Here is an 18,931-nt window from a genome sequence, read left to right on the forward strand (position 1 = left end):
TCTTTGCTCACGTTATTTTCCTTTCCGTGCGCACGTGTGCTCTCGAGCGTGTTGACGTATTGTGACGTTCCTTGTGTGTGCTACGAGGGTCCGCGTTCGACGGCGCGGCGTAGACGGAGCCCCCAGTGGCGGCGAAAGCACTCAAAGGAAATCAATTGAGCTGGAAGAGAGGAGAACGGCGACAGCCGGTCTCGTTTTGGAAGCAGCCAGCAGACATGTTTCTACTGTATATGGCTGCAAGCAACTTGAGTGGGATTGCTTTCGGGCCTGCCGCCGTGGACCGCACGGAGACGACCAGAACGAAGGGGTTTAAGCACAACCGGACCCCCTTTCCATAGTGTCGGCACGAGTCGAACGCCGCCGCCGCCGCCGCCGTCGCGGGGAGTCGGGCGTTATCTTCCCCAATTGCCGTGGCCGTTCCAAGGGGGCCTCGTTTCGGCGGGCCTGGCCCCGTGGCAAGACGGCGGGCATCATCAATCAACCCTCCCGAGCACACCCCAGGACAAGGGACCACTTTCCCGGCATTTTAGTGACCTCGCGTTCCGGCCTTGAGGGGCGAGTGTCATTTGATGGAGAACGGAGGCCGGTGACCCGCGGGAACCGTTCGAGCTCAACTCCGGAGCCCCTCCATCGTCCCCATGAAGTCGTCGGCACGTAAGCTCGGACGCCCCAGCCTCTGATGTAGAATCATAATCATGTGTAATTATTGAATATATCTGTTTGTTTAAACTGAGCCATACGGTGTCTCATTGCCTCTCCGTCCCGTGTGGACCTGCGCATTATGGGGGGTCATCACACTGGTGTCAGAAGTGGGGTTTCAAAAGCAAATGTCCTCTGAATGCTGCGACATTCATGACTTCAAAACTGTAATCAAAAGGGAATCACGGGACTGATTGTGGGACTTTTACCCCCATTTGAGAGGCTTGAGGCACCGGAGGGCTTGAGTGAAAAAAAAAATGTCTGTATCTGAGGGAGCTCCCACTCCACAGCCGTCGCTCGGAGCAAGCATGCTGGCATTAGGAAGCGTCATTCCGACGTTTACGGGAGATAAGACAGGGGTTCCAATCTGCGATTTCTTTTCCATGATAGAAGAGATTGGGAAAATGGGGGATGGTCCGATGCTCAAATGCTGGGAATGGCGAGGTGTAAGATGGCAGGAGCTGCTCATGATTTTGCATGGCGAGACGAAAAAGTAAAATCCACAAAATCATTTGCGGAATTTAAATAAGCTCGCGTTTGAGCATTTCGACACTGAACCACGTCACGTGCGGGTACAGAGGTTCCGTGACGCCGGACAGATGGTAGGGGAGGACGTGCGAACGTTTGCGTCGCGGCTTCAGCGCCTAGCACGCGATACGTTAAGCAGGGAGGAGGAAGGGGACCAGCTAAGGAAGAAATACGCGGAGGATCTACTTAAAGAGGAAATGACCGCTTTGTTCGTGGCTGGTCTGCAAGACCCCGTGCGCCGGTTCGTGCTCTCGCGCAAGCCGAGCAATTTCGACCAAGCCGTGGCGGCCGCATTGGATGAGGAACGAAATGAGGCGTTAACGACAGCCGCAGCGAGAGTACGCGTCATAGAGAGAGCGGTGCTCAACCCTGAGGTTGCTCTCTTGACAGAGCGGTTACATCGCTTAGAACAGCTGCTATCTCAGCAGGTGGAACGCCAGGTTGAAGCGCGCGCTCAACAGCGCCCATTCGCTGGAAACCGGAGACCGCCACAAAGCTACAGGCGCGGTATGCGAGATTTTGAAGAAATCGTATGCTTCGCTTGCCAGGGTCGCGGACACATCGCCAGGTTCTGCCAAAACGTGCGCCGTGGGGAGCCACAAAGAGAAGCAGGCGAAACACGCCCTAAGCAAGCCTACAGCGGGGCTCCAGATACCGAGACAAAAAACTAGATAGTCCTCCCCATCCTGATGAGCATGGGGAGGGAGCAGTGGATGATGAGGTGGTGGTAGTTTGTGTGGCCGACGAGGCATGCCCTGTTGTGCGTTGCAAGTTAAATGGTTGTTGCATGGAATTGTTGATAAATACGGGGTCAAAGGTGACATTGCTTAAGGAGAGCAGTTTTAACACGCTTCGAAGGAAGGGGGACCGCGAGGTGTTGGAAGCGTCTGGTGGTATGGCAACGAAATTTGTGGGCATAACGGGGGATCCTCTTGGCATAAGTGGACTCTACCGGTTACACTTCTCTCTCGGCGGAATTCAATTGGAGCACCCCTGCTACGTATGCCCGGACACGGTGTCTCTGCCAAACGGAGTGTCAGGTATATTAGGGCAGGATTTTTTGAGAAAAGGGAAGGTAGTAGTCTCATTCTCTGAGGAAGAGGTTAATGCGGGCGGCTCAAAAGCTCCGTTTTTGAACAGGATAGGGGCTGAGATTCGCATTACCGATATTGACACCCGTCAAACATTGAGATCATTGGAGAAGGTATATTCGCGGGTTGCCGTCCGGCTGGTCGAGGAGGCGGTCGTCCTTCCTTGGTCGGAGCACATTTTGTACGCGTTTGTGCCTTCAGATGTAGAGAGCGGCGCCGTGGGAGTGCTTGAGCCGGTCGACTCTCTCAGCAATGGCCTGAAGGCAGCCGCGCGCCTCGTGACAGTTAATGACGCCCACAGAGTGCCCCTGCGGGTGGTTAACTGTAGCCAGCAGCCACTGAGCCTTCCCAAGAACAAAACATTGGCTTTCTTCACCTCTGCGATAGAGAAACGTGAGCCCACCGATACGGTACTCGCAACTGTAGAGCATGCTAGTCCTTCGGCTGCTCCAAAGGTGTCGTTCGATCTTTCTCTCGTAAAATCCAGGGAGAGGGAGGCTCTGGCTGGTTTGCCGAACGACTACTCGGAGGTATTCGCCGCGTCCAACCTGGATTTGGGCTGCTGTGGCGTTATAAAGCACAGGATAGAAACCGGCACTTCATCGCCCGTTTACCAGCGTGCGTACAGGATTCCTTACTCCCAACGTGAGGAGATGGAGCGGCAGGTGCAGGACCTGATTGATCGCGGCATTGTCGAACACTCAAAGTCACCCTGGGGAGCACCAGCACTATTGGTGGAAAAGCCAGATGGCTCGTATCGATTGGTAGTGGACTACCGCAAACTAAATGCCGTAACTCGCATCGATCCATACCCCATCCCCAATATACAGGAGACGCTTTCTCAGCTGGGCTCTGCCAGGTACTTCACGGTAGTGGACATGGCGGCGGGATTCTGGCAGATAGCAATGGATCCGGCAGATGCCGAGAAAACGGCATTCAACACGCCCTCAGGGCACTATGAATGGAAAAGAATGCCGATGGGTCTGGCCAACAGCCCTGCTGTCTGGCAGAGAACCGCTGATGTTATCCTGGCAGGTCTTCTGGGGAGGCTGTGCTTCGTGTATATGGATGACATAATCATATACAGTGACAGTTTTGAGAACCATTTGCGCGATATTGAGCAGGTTTTGGTGCGACTAAGAGGAGCGGGTCTCAAGCTGAAGCCCTCTAAGTGCCAATTCCTCAAAAACGAGGTGAAATACCTCGGGCACGTTGTTTCAGCTGACGGTGTGCGACCGGACCCTGAGAAACTAAGGTGTGTCTCGGATTTTCCATCCCCGACTAGCGTCCGCCAGGTCCGGCAGTTTCTCGGCCTGATCGGTTACTACCGAAGGCACATAGAGGAGTTCGCCAAGCTCGCTAAGCCGCTCACCGCCTTAACAGCCAAAAATGTCGCCTTTCGCTGGGACGAAAACGCGGAGGATGCTTTTGGGGCCCTGAAAAGGAAGCTAATGAGTGCACCGCTGTTGCGCCACCCGGAGTTTAATTTGCCCTTCGTTATGGCCACAGATGCGTCAAAGTTCGCAGTTGGTGCCGTGCTATCTCAGGTTATCGAGGGCAAAGAACATCCCGTTGCTTTTGCTAGCCGACAGCTGAGCCCCCACAGAGCAAAAGTACGGAGCTACGGAAAGGGAGTGCCTCGCCATTGTCTGGGCAGTAAAGGACTTCAGATGCTACCTTTACGGCCGCAAATTCAAGCTAGTCACAGACTGCCATCCTCTGAAATGGGTGATGAGTGTCAGGGACCCTAGCTCGCGACTCGCTAGATGGAATCTACACCTGCAGGAATACTGCTTTGAAGTTGAGCACAAGTCAGGAAAGACACATCTGAATGCTGATGCACTCAGCCGCACAGCTGCCGTGGCAGCTATAGATGAGTTTGTCCCCGTAGTCGACCCCGCCGAATTACGCACAGAGCAGTGCAAAGATCCTGACCTGAAGCGAATAATCGAAAGCTTAGAGGGCGCACCGTCTCACCCCGAACAGCTAGGTTATTTCATTGGCAAAGACGGCACCCTGTGTCGGCGCACGAGGCCAACCGGAAAGGGAGACCAGAGAAAACCGCTTGGGAGAGAGTCGTCATACCTCGGTCGTGGACAGAAAGGGTTCTTCGCGCGTTTCACGATGCGCCATGCGCCGGTCATTTTGGCGTAGCGAAGACACGCAGGCGTGTGGAGCGTTTGTACTTTTGAAGTGGCATGCGACAGGATGTTAGAGACTACTGTGCGAAGTGTCATTCCTGTCTCGAAAGAAAAACACCCAAGGGACGAAGACCAGCTCCAATTCAGCCGTACCCTGAGGTTTCGGCTCCCTTCGAGCGGACAGGTATGGACATAATGGGCCCATTGCCCATGACCACTTCCGGAAACAAGTACATTTTAGTATTTGTCGATCACCTTTCAAAATACGCGGAAGCGGTAGCACTCCCAGATCAGAAGGCAGACACGGTTGCAAGAGCATTTGTCGAACAGATCGTGCTCCGACATGGACCCCCGAGGCAACTCTTGACAGATCGGGGAACGAACTTCGTGTCGCAGCTAATGAGGAGAGTTTGCGAGCTGCTTAAGATCGCTAAGAAGCAGACAACACCGTACCATCCGGCTTGCAACGGCGCGGTGGAGCGACTGAACCAAACCGTGGCCGGGTTCCTGTCGCATTTTGTTTCGCGCGACCAGCGGGACTGGGACTTGTGGCTCCCGTATGCAATGTTTGCCTACAATTCCGCAGCACACGAGAGCACGGGCGAATCGCCATTCTTTCTTCTCTACGGCCGAGACCCGGACCAGCCTAGTGAAGTGCCAGAGGGCCCCCGTCGTGTCCCATACGCTTCACTGGACGACTATAAGGTTGAGCTAGAATCGCGCTTGCAAGGGGCGAGGGACATCGCAAAGGAGGCCTTAAAGAAAGCGGCGAAGCGCAGGAAGGAGGTGCACGATCGCAGTGCTAGAGACGCGCCGTTTTATGTAAGGGACAGCGTGTACATTGAAAACTTCCAAAGGCAGATTGGGCTAGCTCGTAAGTTCCAGACGAAGTGGAGAGGACCGTGCGAGGTTGTCGAGAAGCGTTCTCCGGTAAACTTCAGAGTCCGAGACGTGAACCGGCGCTTGATAAGGATGCACGCAAATCGCCTCAAGTCGGCACCGGCTCAGTATTCACGAAACGAGGAAAGGGAAAGCGTGGATTTTGATGGGGACAGAAGTGAAGCGGAGCGCGCAGATAGTTCGCAAGAAACGCCCTCTCCTGCATTTGTTCGGCAGGCGCCAGAGGTGACGGCCGGAATGCCACCGGATTTACTTCATGCATTGCTAGAAGAAGAAGCGCGCGAGGTTGCCGCGCAGATAACGCCAGGAGAGGCTCCTGCCACGAGCTCTCGCGAGTCTCAAAGCAGACAAAGGGTCACAGACTTACTTGGTATGACTCATGAAGGCCGATATCCGCTGCGAAATCGGAAAGCTAAGTCGGACTAATGGCGTAAACAGAGCGGAGTTGTGAACTGGTTAGAATTGTGTAATGCCGCAGCTCATAACATTGCTATGTGCTTATGTGTTAAGTTATCGGAGTTGGTAGTTAAACCTTTCTGTCATTAAGTAACACCTTCACAGGAGAGCATGCGGAGCGCATGCAGAACCTGCCCTACTTCCTTTCGTTATCTATACTTTTGTCTGTGCCGTGATCGTGCTTGAAGTGGGAGCTCCTTTGTAACTGTGGTAAATTTATTTCGTCCAGTTTGGACTAGAAAGGAGAGGCTTGGGTGCTGAGTTTCATGTTTATCTGTAAAAGATCAGTGCTGCCCCTGGAGACGCCAGTTATGTCAGCTGAGGCATATGGTGTTGTGCAGTGGTGTTGAGTGCAGCGAAAAGTGTTTTGTCGGACGCACTGTGCGAGGCGATTCAGAAAGACAAGCTGCATGGACTCAAATGTTCGGAGAACATTCTTCTGGAGGGTGAGCGAGTGTGACGTTCCTTGTGTGTGCTACGAGGGTCCGCGTTCGACGGCGCGGCGTTGACGGAGCCCCCAGTGGCGGCGATAGCACTCAAAGGAAAACAATTGAGCTGGAGGAGAGGAGAACGGCGACAGCCGGTCTCGTTTTGGAAGCAGCCAGCAGACATGTTTCTACTGTACATGGCTGCAAGCAACTTGAGTGGGATTGCTTTCGGGCCTGCCGCCGTGGACCACACGGAGGCGACCAGAACGAAGGGGTTTAAGCACAACCGGACCCCCTTTCCATAGTGTCGGCACGAGTCGAACGCCGCCGCCGCCGCCGCCGCGGGGAGACGGGCGTTATCTTCCCCAATTGCCGTGGCCGTTCCAAGGGGGCCTCGTTTCGGCGAGCCTGGCCCCGTGGCAAGACGGCGGGCATCATCAATCAACCCTCCCGAGCACATCCCAGGACAAGGGACCACTTTCCCGGCCTTTTATTGACCTCGCGTTCCGGCCTTGAGGGGCGAGTGTCATTTGATGGAGAACGGAGGCCGGTGACCCGCGGGAACCGTCAGCGGGCCAGAGCGCGCCTTACCACAGCCGACGCTACCTCGACGACAACCTTCTTTCCCTCGGACCCAACACGTGAGGGGGGCGAGACCATAAGTGCGGTGGTGTGTTTGTGCGCCCAAGTGAAAGCCCTAGCCCCCCCCCCCCCACTCCGGCGTGGGCGTCCTCACCCTAGGGAGTGTGGGGATAAGAGGATATAAAAATCGACAAGGAGCACGGAAGAAAGAAACGCTCAGGACGACATCGTTCGCCAAGGGGGCCTTCAGCGCCGAAGCCCGACGGCGTGCAGCTTCTGCCAGCAACCGTTCGAGCTCAACTCCGGAGCCCCTCCATCGTCCCCATGAAGTCGTCGGCACGTAAGCTCGGACGCCCCAGCCTCTGATGTATAATCATAATCATGTGTAATTATTGAATATATCTGTTTGCTTAAACTGAGCCATACGGTGTCTCATTGCCTCTCCGTCCCGTGTGGACCTGCGCATTATGGGGGGTCATCACAGTATTCTCTTCACAATTCTCAGCGGGCATTGCATACACGGGGCATTTTCACGGTACATAGTCAGCAGATGGGCGCTACAGCTGGTACTGTGGGCATACTTCTAGTTTTGTCGAAGCGCACACACCCTTGAGGCAGTTTCTTTCACTGCTAGGATGTTCTGTAAAAATAAAATGAAAATATTTACGGCGTGAAAGGAACTGCAATGCACAAATGTGGGCTAATGTTCTCCTATGCAACGCTGCAACAAGCTTCTCTTACAACCAACTGCTGCCTGCATTGTTTACAGTGCTGGGCGAGGTATGTTTAAAAAACTGCTTGGTAAAGGAATACAAAAGTTAATATGCCTGCGGCAGGGAAAGAGAGAGGAAGAAAAAAAACGTAGCGACGTGGTAGGAGTATAGATGAGGTATCGTTCGCCTGTCCCTCCCCCCCTCCTTTGCTTGCTGGACGTGGTCAATGCATCTAATCCAGTTTCAAGGGCGCCAGTGTTCCCGAGGGCATGGCACGCGTGCCCGGTTCCTTGAAACTAAGCAAGCAGCCGCCGCGCACACTTATTAACGAATGCGCATACAAAACAAGGTCGTGGCAATTACACGCAACAGACCGGACACCCGCTGTCATACGACACCATGGTCGCCGAGCAAGGTCCCTGAATGCTTGCAGCGCCGAAAGATGAAAGTTGAGAAACTCGGGACTGTCAGCTCCCGCGTGCTTTCCTTCCTCAGTGCGCTTTCATGAAGCGTTTTTTCATTCCTAATAACTTCCGTCGAATATCAGTTTTCCAGCGAGTTTGTTTTTCGCTCCATTTTTTCGAACAATGATCACAGTGGCACGGCTTCGTCAGCCTTGTACCAACCGCTCTCATCTAAGCACTCTGGTTAAGCAGCTGGGCACGCAAACCTAGATAGGCGGGTTATCTGGGGGCACATACTTCAGCTGGCTTATGCGCCAGAGAGCGCCCAGTAGAGGAACTTCCGTGTATCGTTTCCTGTAGAGTGCAGCCTAATTGCAACAATTTGACACGAATGTTGTTGTCTGGTATACGAGAGGTTGAACTCAAGTATGCTGGAGCACTTTATTGTTCGGTGCACAGCCATCAACTTCTAGTTCACAGCAATGCCTACCTTTTAGTGTTCCGTATTTCTTCTTGGCTCTTGTATTCGACGTTCATCGAAATGCAGCGCGGTCACTTGCTATAATGGAAGTAAAGTTCGTATTTGCGCTTTGAATGGGTGGAAAAGGGAATACAGAGGCAGGCGGGATGCGGAGATTCCTGAATTCGTCCCGATGCCGCTACAGAGGGAGGAGTACCATTTAGGACAGCGTTTAAACAAGTGACTATGCAGGAACCCAACTGTGCTCGGCGTTCGTCGTTTGGAGTCATATGGCGTGGCCACTGGAAAAGAAGGCGTCAGAGGAGGTCAACGTTCACAAGGCTATAACAATCGTTCCAACTGCAGTTTAGACAGTTCACTACGAGATCGACATTCCGGTACGAGCGCTCGATCGCTTGGCGCTAATAGCCGTAGGCGAAGCCTCAGCAGCTCGTTTAACGCTGGCGCTGGTCTCTTGCAAAGTTCCTTAAGCTGTGGAGCACAGCACTTTGACAGGCGGTACATCTATGTGTTCACCAAAGACACGGCCACGACTTTGCGTGAGTCATAAGCAGGCGTGAGAAGTCTTGATTCGAGAGAGATCATTGCTGGCGGTAACGCTGAACTCCTTGCAGCCACTATACCATCCTTTAAGTTCGCCAAGCTCAATCGTGACCACGAAGGCAAAGCACGGACACTGCAGTATGGGTGCGTCCTCATTTAACGCACCTATTTAATATGTAAGGTGAGCCGGTCAGCACTTTGCGAGCGGTTTGCGGCGTAGGTTCTCGTTAAGCGTAGATCTCCATGAACCTGTTGGGTCCAATACTTTTTCTCAGGATGCCAACATTTTTCAAGCTTTGAAACTGTATCCCAGGAAGCGTCTCGGACGTTCACTCGGGCATCCCGAGGCCGATGGCAAGATGAGAAACGACTGCGCCTAGGCCCTTGGTCGCGGAGCGTGGGAGTTCTATTCGCAGCACAGGGGGCGTGTACTCGAACCATTCCCACAGCCGCTTCTCGCGACCTGGCGTGCGAAGTTCATCTGCATAGCAAGTGGCGAGATCGCGCCCATTTATACGCGCCCTTGACGCTGGCAGTGTTTCGTTCAGAGGCGTTCAGAGCAAAGAGTGATTTATGCGTGCTCATCGCGTGGCTTGAGGCGCTAATGCTACGTCATCACCGTATGAGGAAAAGCGGCAAGGCGTGCCAATGAGCTTGCCACGCATAGGAAGCAATTAGAACGTAGCGGATGCGGGTTTTCAATGGCGTAGTGGCGCGGTGAATGTGAACATCGTTGACTCCAATCTTGATGTTTTCTTTTTCATTTTTCACATTCGCCGAGAGTCACCGAAACTGTGGGGAGAATTGGCTCATGACATGGATTAGGTGAAGAGAGATGGCACAAGAAAGAGGTGAGGACTGAAGTGTTTAGCTTTCTTGTTGGCGGTCCAATGCCGCTGCATAAAAGGTTTTGACGCCATATGCTTGCACGAGAATTTAGCCTCATGACTTGTTAAAGCCGAGATAAACTGAGCCCAGTCACTTGTAACGATGGCGGCGTTCTCATTTATACATATCTTACACAGTGAGGCAGTGCGACAACATAGAAAGGGAGAGAAATAGATCAAGAGATAAGAAAGCTGTGTATTGGAGGTTAACCAGATCTGACTTCCTCTGAGTGCTGCACATGGGGAGGAGGAAAGGAAGAGCCAAACATGAAGGGTACAGTAAAAGAAAAAGTTCATACATGGCGGCCACTGAAACCTGTTACGTGCGGTGTTGAAGAAATGCCTTGGAGGCTTTGAGCCCTGCTGAGACGTGAAGCTAACGACCACTGGATCTGCAGATGTGTTTGAATGCTACTCCCAAGAACAGGCCTCGTAAAAGTTGAAACGGTAGAGGGGGAATGACCGCAACATTGAGTGCAGGCTGTGCACGGGAAGGCTCGAGTTTCCCGCAATGTTGCAGAGAACTGGCGTGATATTCCGTGCAAGGATAGGAACTCAGTTGTAGCATCCACTTCGATGTTGAGAGCGTGACCAAAATCCCGTGTGGCGGGGTGGGTACATTTGAACAAAATGCACCCGCCCTTCTAAAATCTCTCTTATTTGTCGGCGTCTCTTTTTCTTTCAAATAGCATCCACTTCTGACAACGGAATTTAAGTCGTTCACGGAAATGTAGCTGTAGTGGACTATGGTTCATTTGCTCCGTAGCGCACCGATCGCGTGCTGTGCGAAGTAAGGCGCATACTGTGTGCAGCCGCCGACAGCTGTTTAAACTCTCCGCAGCTTTTAGTCAACTCGCGGTTTCCCCGTAGCAAAGAAAAGAAAAGAAAGTGGGCGTCAAAAAAAGGTCCTGCTTGTTGTTTATCGCTTAAGGCAACACGCGTGAATAACGATAAATAAGCGAAAGATAGTACGCATTTTGCCTTTTTTTTTTCTAGAGCCGTGAATTTGCACTATGGGGCCGTTGGCTTTTCTTGTTTCTTGTCTGCTGTCTACCTTCTAGCCAGTCTATTTCAGTAACGCAATGTGCTTTGTCTGCACGGATGAGCGGTCGGGGTGGCGGCACTTCACGCGCACGTATACCTTGCGCCTTGCAGGCGTCGAGCTATTCCCCTGTGGTACAGGGCGTTTGCCTGGTTGCTCTTTATCGCACGCCGTAGAGGAGACACATTTCTTGTGCTACATACGGAAGCATCACCTTGCCAGTGCCGTAAAAAACTGGCAGTTTTCAGTTTGGCTGAGCGTCTAGCGACCCAGCTGAGAAAAAAAAAACATGAAATAAAAAGATGTGATTAAACTTTCTCTTCTCTGTAAATTTTTTGCTTTTCCCTCTCCATCTTGGCAAAGCGTACCTGCCGCTGTTGCGCACGCACTATGCTGTAAGCGCGAAATGTTCTGGAAACAAGCAGTTTACTCGCCACAAATATAAGCATACATTCAAAATGAAAAACACTTAATAAAGAGCAACAAGGGAAGTGTGCGTGTGTGTGTGTGGGGGGGGGGGGGGGTTAGGGGGGTAGAAAAATGTGGCGGCGAGAAGTCTGCACCGTTTGTGAGAAGCCTCTTACATAGTACAAGGCAAGAACACAGGCAGGAAGCGGCACGACATCCGCGGCCAATGTTAAATGCGAAAACTGCTCGAATGAGAGCACCCGAAAGGAATGTCTGGCTGCGTCGCTACAGGTACAAGCCACAGCTGAGTGCACCGCGGGGTCACGGCAAAAAAAAAAAATAGTAACGGAAAGAAAGCAATGTTTGTGTGCTGAATTAATATCGTTGGCCTATAATTTATTGCGGTTTTTAAGCTTTCGCAAAACGCGAAGAGCTCTCCTAGGTTCGAGTATCCCGACATTGTTAGTAACTCGGTTGATCAGGCACTAGATATATAGCAGGAAGAGTTTTTCATGGTGAACAGATTTTGTCTTCTGAACTGTACGTAGAAAGCAAGCAGTACAGTCTGCAGTAATACGCACATCGACTGAAGTGTTCAGGAATCCGCTAGCGCCGGCTGCTCTCTCCCTCGGCGGTCTTCTTATCCTCTTATTTGCTCGCTCATTCATGCGCACACTCTACTCGACGAGTGGTCATGCGACCCTTCCGGTCTGCTGAGTCTCGGCCACTTTCATTGCTTTCGACGCGTCCACCCCAGATCTGTCCAGAAAACTGCGCCCACGTTGTCCGTGGGCGAAGGCGCCGCCATCGTGGCCCGGCGGCGTTCATTCCTGCGGCACTCGGCTCGTGACTGGAACGCGAAGAAAAGGCGACAAAGGCACCTTCGTGCCAGGGGCGTCTTGTTCTCGTTAGTTTCTTGCTTTCCGTGTTCAACCCTCCTTCCCCCAGTCGATGTAGGCTGGCTGCGGGCGACCGTTGCCCCGCTGTGGCATGCATGCGGCATGCATACCGGTGTCCAAACGCAGTAGCAGAATGTATGTCGCGCAAAACTCCTAGCAGAGAGAGGTGCGTGGCTGCCTGCATGCGAGCAGGTGCAGAGAGAGGGGGTGTCGCCCCGTTGTGCTTCCGCCGTTACTGCAGCTGAGAGGTGCAAGGTTGATGCCGGGCCTGCGTGCATGGGCGTCGGCTCGCGGGCGCATGCCTCCGCCGGCACACGCGGCCACGGAAGGAGAGGAGGGGAAATGCGTGCTGTTTCCGTGGGTTTCGCGGGCGGCCTTCAACGTTATGGGCGCACTACGAGGTGCGGCCATCTGATGTAACGGCGCCTTAGCGTGCAGGCAAAAAAGAAAGTATAAAGCACATGCGTCGTTTCACTCTGCGTATTCTGCCGCAGAAGGTCTGTAGGGAGCGGGAACTTTCTGGGAAAATGTGTGTCCGCTCGCGATGTGAGAGTCCGCTTTAAGAATGGCTTGGGACCGTTGTTAAATGTTGGATTGCGATAATCACGCTGCCGGTTTTTCGGCCGCCCCTGAGTGCGTGAGTTCGTGCCGTTGTGCCTCGGCGCCCAGAGTGATGACTATAGCGCGGCTGAAGACAATGTTCGCTGTACGTTACCTGAGCGAACCGTTAGCGAAGCAGTGGGAAGTGTACCATCAATCCGGAAGGGAAGGGTTGTGCAAGCCTTCATCCGTCTTAACTACAGCCAGACAACGGGGAACTATGGTAGCGGCAGTTTTTTTTCGTTCTCAGTAGAGACTGCCGAGGTTGCCTTACGATATCATAGGGCCTATTCTGAGCAAAGGAAATTGTTTTGGGTGGCCGATGGCAATACGAGATTAGGAAGTTTGCTCCAGTTCAGTGGGGCTGCGGCTTGCCTCGGTCAGCGCTTATTGGAGATCAAAGGGTGAAGTCTTCGGCTGCTTGTGATGACAGTGTCCTAATATGAGGAAGGCTTCGCCACTAATTCGTTGAGAAGACTTTCTTCGCCAGGCTCCTTGAAGATGTGTCGCCGGTTCATCGGCAGGCCCGAGGGACGGAGATCGTTGGTGTCAAAGCTGCGACCCTGTGCTCGGTGGCCGGATGCCACTTTGGTTGTAAGCGAATTTGGAATCTCGTTTGCATTTGTAAACGAGTTGCCCATCGAAACTTGGAAAGAAACATGCCCGAGGTTCAAAACTCGCTGGTGCCATTTTCCGAGACCAGCACCAAAACAAGCGTGATGATGTCATGCTGCACATGACGTAGTGCTGCGAGTCACTGACGAAGCAGCGAGAAAGTTAATGACGCCATGACATCATCACTTTCTCGCTCGTGGATGTTCATTACTGCCGCGCCAGTTCATAATCACTTTCTAGTTTGATGCCATCAAAATGCGCAGTGCTTCACTGCATGACGCAGGAGTTTGCTACCTGCTCTGCCCGGATCCTCTACCACTGTATGTGTCGCTTGATACGGATGATGCAACGAATTTTTATATAGAAACAATTTTATAGGGGACGAATGAAGACCCCGGGATTCCATATTCGATGCGGCTACTACTTGTTACATTGCCAGTGCTGTTTCTGCTTTGATTTCCTTTCCTGCTACCAAGATGGTCGCTTTCAGGGAATTTAAAATGGCCAGTGGCATGCAAGACGAGGCTCGAAACGGAGATGAGTGCCACTTGTCTCGCTTCCCTCTCGTTTAATTATTATCGTTAACTACCCAGCCCGACTCCGTACTTTGTTCCCGACCTCACTGTGTGACTACTGCTCAAAACTTACTGGTATAAGTCACAACAGACGCTTCGGCTACCCGCAGACGTACACATTTATTTTGAGCTACGTGTCTGCGCATTCTGCCGCCGCCAAACGTTGCTCACGGGGCATAGCTCGAGGACAAAGATTACAGAGCACAATTAAGGGTTGCGCCGAGTGCAAACGAGGCAGCAGCGTAGCTCGCTTTTCTTAGTGCAGTTCGCTTTCGATGAACCCTCAACTCGTCGCTTGTTTTTGCTTCAGTCGTGAGGAGGAGGGGGCTATCGTACGCCCTCTGCCTGCATTGTCTTTCTGTCGCGCGTGTTGGCCGCCAACCGTGCCTCCACGCATTGTTACGCTGTTGCTGCGGTGCGGTAAGGAGACGCAGCAGGACGTCATTTGCATCGGCCACTTTGACGGCACCGGGGACAAAACGGCACACTGTCTCACGTGGCACTGCCTATCGGTGCTGGATCCGCAGAGAAAACCTTGCCTCCGTCGCGAAAGTTTTTCTCCTAACCGACGGAATCGCGCGCCGCTTGCATGCTCCGCATACCATTTGCATACCTTGGTTCGCTCCGACATCCGGGTAAGATTGCGCTGTGCGTTCCGAATTATTTTTATTCGCCTTGTTTCCTCCGCGTCGCGTTTTTGGAACTGTCGGCATTTGGAAGCGGTGTCGTGTAGTTTATTGTTCTTCGCTTTTTGGATAAAACGCGCCAGCGAGTGATGTGTAGAGACATGGGGAACCACAGCAATGGCGAATGATCGTGTACGCACGATTGTCTCCTTTCGCGTAGCATGACTCCATTGAGTCGCGATAGAATGTCACAGGCTGAACTGCAGCGCACAACGGAGCGCGACCAAACGAAAAACGAAATTTACTTGGTGGCGTTTCTGGTTGGTTCTTTTGCGAGAACAACTTTTGCTCGAAAAAAAAAAAAACGTGTCATGTTTCCGTCAGTAACTTTCCCTCCGTGAACACGCGCATACTCATAGTTTTTTAATTACTTTTAGTCGGTGGCTTCGGTCTCTTGAGTGCTCGAGGTGCACTGAAAATGGTGATACTGAAGAAAAAAAAGAAAGACGTTAGGAGAAAAGTGTTCCTGTAGTCGCGCAAGTTTTGTTCACCACAGAAACCCCAGAGCAACAGCGTTGTTCTTGCCGCGACAACATGGACTTGCTGAGAGCCGAAGGTGATGGGAGTAGAGAATAACAAATCAAGAAATGCAGTGAAAAGAAGCGGTTGGATGGCGTCACACACACTGCCGCCGGGACCTTTTGGAACTTTTACTTTCCACCGTGGTGTTGCCGATGTGTCGATGAGAAAATAAGAAACGCAGATATTCTCGTATTAATTCGCCTTTATTCCGCAAAGCGAATTAAAAAGAAAATAACAGCGAGGGCTCACGCAAGTAAAATTACCGTGTATACTACCATTGGAAGTCCTTATAAGCCGCGTCGTTGGGCGGACAAGAAGTACATCGCTAGTATCCTTACAGAAAACTTGAAATGTCTGTGCATAGATGCAGTCTGAATTATTTGAACCTCAGTACAGAGCATACTGCCGACGTGCGAGAGAAACGCCATGGGCAAGAAACTTGATAACGAAAAGGCTGTGAGCAGTTCGCAGCCATTATTGGGCTTTGCAGCAGCAGGACGGGGTAATTAGGGCGTATTATATTCGAGTGCATCGTAACAACAATAGCTCGCCACGGTAGACCCAGCGCAGGCTATTCACGACACGGGACGAAGCGAGGGAACGGAGGAAACTTGACGCGCCGCCTCTTTCTTGTTTCTGGGCTGCCAGCGCCGATTCTGATTGTTCGGACCAGTTCACACGAGCCCTCGGTCGGGACGATCTACATACGCGCCGTCCACTTCTGGGCAGCGAAAGGGAACTCGCTGAACGCCGTGGCTTAGATGGACAGATAGATGACTTGGGGCACAGCGGGCCTCAACACTGTCGCCGTCTTGGTTCGAAGACTGCTTTGTGTGTTCCTTGGTCGGCCGTCAAAAGGCGTCTTTTCCCCCCTCCGCGTCTCCACACCAGGCACTGAACGAATGCCGCGGGAGAAGCTTCATCTCGTCATTACTGCGCCGGCGCTACGGCGATGCGTCGCGCTGAGGCGGCTGTCGGCGGGAAAAACAGGCCGGCGGCGCGGGCAATACCCTCAAGACCGTCACGCACGCCAGAGCGCGGAAAATGTGCCACGTTGCAGGAGCTCATTAGTCGCTGGATGCGCCGCGGAACGAGAGCTTTGATCGGGCAACGCTGCGGTGTTTGCAAAAGCCAGAAAGCGTGCGGCCTGCGAAGGATAGGATTATGCGACGTTGCAGCAGAACGCGCTTGGTCGTCGTCTTCTCTCTTTTTGCCGCTAGATTTCGGAGGCGTGCAAAAGATGCGGGTCAGTTACGCTGTAGAATGGCGGGGGCTCTCACTCTCGTTTTCCACCGTTCTCGCCTCGGGCGTCAACGAAAGAAGCGCTCACAATTTCAAAAACTCCTTCTGATAAACGGCTGGTTCAGACTGAGGGTTTCAGGATTTTTTAAAAACAAACGAAGAGAAGCACACTCAAGGCGCTTTTGCATCTAGCTTACGCGACCAAGAGGACTCAAAGTGAGATTGTAATTGTCGTCTTTTTTTCTAAATGAGCATAAATCAATAAACCTTTTAGTCACTCCATGTAGTCAGTGTCCGTGTTTATATCAGAAACTAAAGGCTGTCATATTTCGAGACCACTCCGTTGGCAGAACTCGCCTAGCGCGCCGGTGTTCCGAGTTATTCGTCTTGGAATTTAAAACTTACTCGGGATAGTTACATGTGCAAAGCGGCGTCACTCGGCGGAAAAACTCCTCCCAGTGTGATGCGCACTTGCATATGGCGGAGAGCAACAGGCGAAGCTGGCAACTGTTCCCTTTCACTTAAGGCCCGCGAAATTGATTAAAGGTCACGAACAACAGCTGCACTACACCGGGAGGAATTTACGCCGCCTTGCACGCGTAATGGCGCCGTTGGAAATTTGGGGGCAAATTTCTCGGAACGCGGGCAACGGTACCAAGCGAGATAGTATAGGAATACTAACACCTCTACGTTTCCGTTATAAACCTGCACGCTAACCGAAGTGACTTAGAGTGATTAGTTTTGATGTTGACAAGATTGAAGGGCAACATTTATCCTCTCGGTGTAGCGTAGCCTCCGGGACTTGAGATTAGAGAGCGGGGCCCTACCGGTGCAAGCCTAAAACTTAAATTTTTCCTCAGTTTCATTTCATTTATTGTGTCCTTAAGGGCCCGAACGCAGTTACATGAGGAGGGGGACGTATCCGTTTCCATGCGGCGAATTACGGTGAAAGCATGCATAAAAACAACAAAAGAGTCAGAGGACACGAAACAAAAAACACAAGGGAAAAAGAACTACAAGAAACAACAGGCATGATAAAGCAAGTATAATATCAATGTTTCACACAGGATCCATGCTCAACGTTACAGGAAACAAGGTAACAAAGGTAACATGCGAAAGCGGTGGAGGCTATGAATGATTAGTTTATTTCCTCGCGGAATGTTTTGTGATCTGTGTATGAAGCGATGTGTTTAGGCAATAAATTCTAGAGTGCTATCGCGTTGGGGAAAAATCAGGGGTGGTAAGCAGAAGTGAGGCTGCTTATGCGGGCTATCGGGTTATCGTGGTTGAGGCGGGAGTGGTCCTTTAACCTCCGCAGTTGCAACATTCACTGTCTTGGGAATGTCGCGCGAAACATGACGCAAGGTCAGAGACACTGACGATTGTGCTGCCGCAGAGCGGGTCCGCCAACGACGTTCTTTGCGGGATTTTCACACGGAGTCTCGCAACATATAGGCAAGAGCAAATCGAGTGGATCGTTTCGGCACTCTGAACGCTGGACGTGAGTTTGCAGGAAGCAAACGTGCGTCAGAGAAAACACCACCTGGCGTCACTCTGCGTGCCGCTGTCCAGTGACGGTAGCGAGTCCGTAGTGAACGAAGAGTAGAGGGCCTCGGGGCGGGCAATCACTAGCGAATGCAAACAACCGCTCGCCCTCGTTCCTCGCTCGTGAGAGCGAAATCCGCCCGGACAGAGTTGGAAGGCTTCCGGCACCCTCTGCTTCTGGGCTCCTTATCCCGCTCTGCTTCGTGTAGGCGAACTACATAGCGTTCGGGACATTTCGATCACGGGGAATACAAATCTCGCAGCGAGGAGCAGGCCGAACGGTGTTCCTGGTTTCGTAGCTTGTTTAACCGACCGGTCACGAAGTTTGGAAGCTCGGTTAGAACGTGCCACCAGGATGTCGACGCGCTGCGGCGGTTTTCTTGCTTCCTCCTTCGGGCTTGAGGCAGTGCGAAGTCCAGCGGCGTTCCTCGGAACGCCGCGTGCTTGCCGAGAGCGTCGCGACGTGCGTTGACTTTTTATGACGCTTCCCAGCGCGAAGTCGTCCGGGCACTGTGTATAAATTGCAGTCAAAACCCGACGGAGTAAATTTAGGTCCTTTTTTTGGGCATTTAGATCTTGTAGATATACCTCATTTGGCTCTGGTAAGGACCGCTGAGGAAGGCTAGACTGGGCGTGTATTCTGGTCACGCGTTTTGTTTTTCTTCTAAGGAAGAAATTACCCGCTTCTTGAAGGGGGTGAAAAATGATCTTCGCAGTCTCGCGGCTTTCGCTGTGCGCGATTGCAGGTAAAACGATTCCTTTCGCTGAGCAGCTCGCGTTCGTGAATGAAGCTCACCAAAAAGGAGAAAGTTATTCCGCAGTGTTATGCTTCGAGCCAAAGAAAATACATCGATGTGATGAACCGATCTTCCTACCCTTGTATTGTCCTTTCTTGGAAAAAGAGGCACGAAAGCTTGCCTAGCACTGTTGTCACATTCATTACA

At 52.2% G+C, this 18,931-nt stretch overlaps 1 protein-coding gene across 1 annotated transcript in view; it reads left to right on the top strand.

Annotated features, from left to right (window-relative positions):
• LOC144115857 (defense protein l(2)34Fc-like) overlaps positions 1-18,931 on the top strand; it is a 68,728-nt gene that overhangs the window by 44,633 nt on the left and 5,164 nt on the right. The window lies entirely within an intron of this gene.

Source organism: Amblyomma americanum, chromosome 1 (genome assembly GCF_052857255.1).
Source record: "Amblyomma americanum isolate KBUSLIRL-KWMA chromosome 1, ASM5285725v1, whole genome shotgun sequence".
Lineage (NCBI taxonomy): Eukaryota > Metazoa > Arthropoda > Arachnida > Ixodida > Ixodidae > Amblyomma > Amblyomma americanum.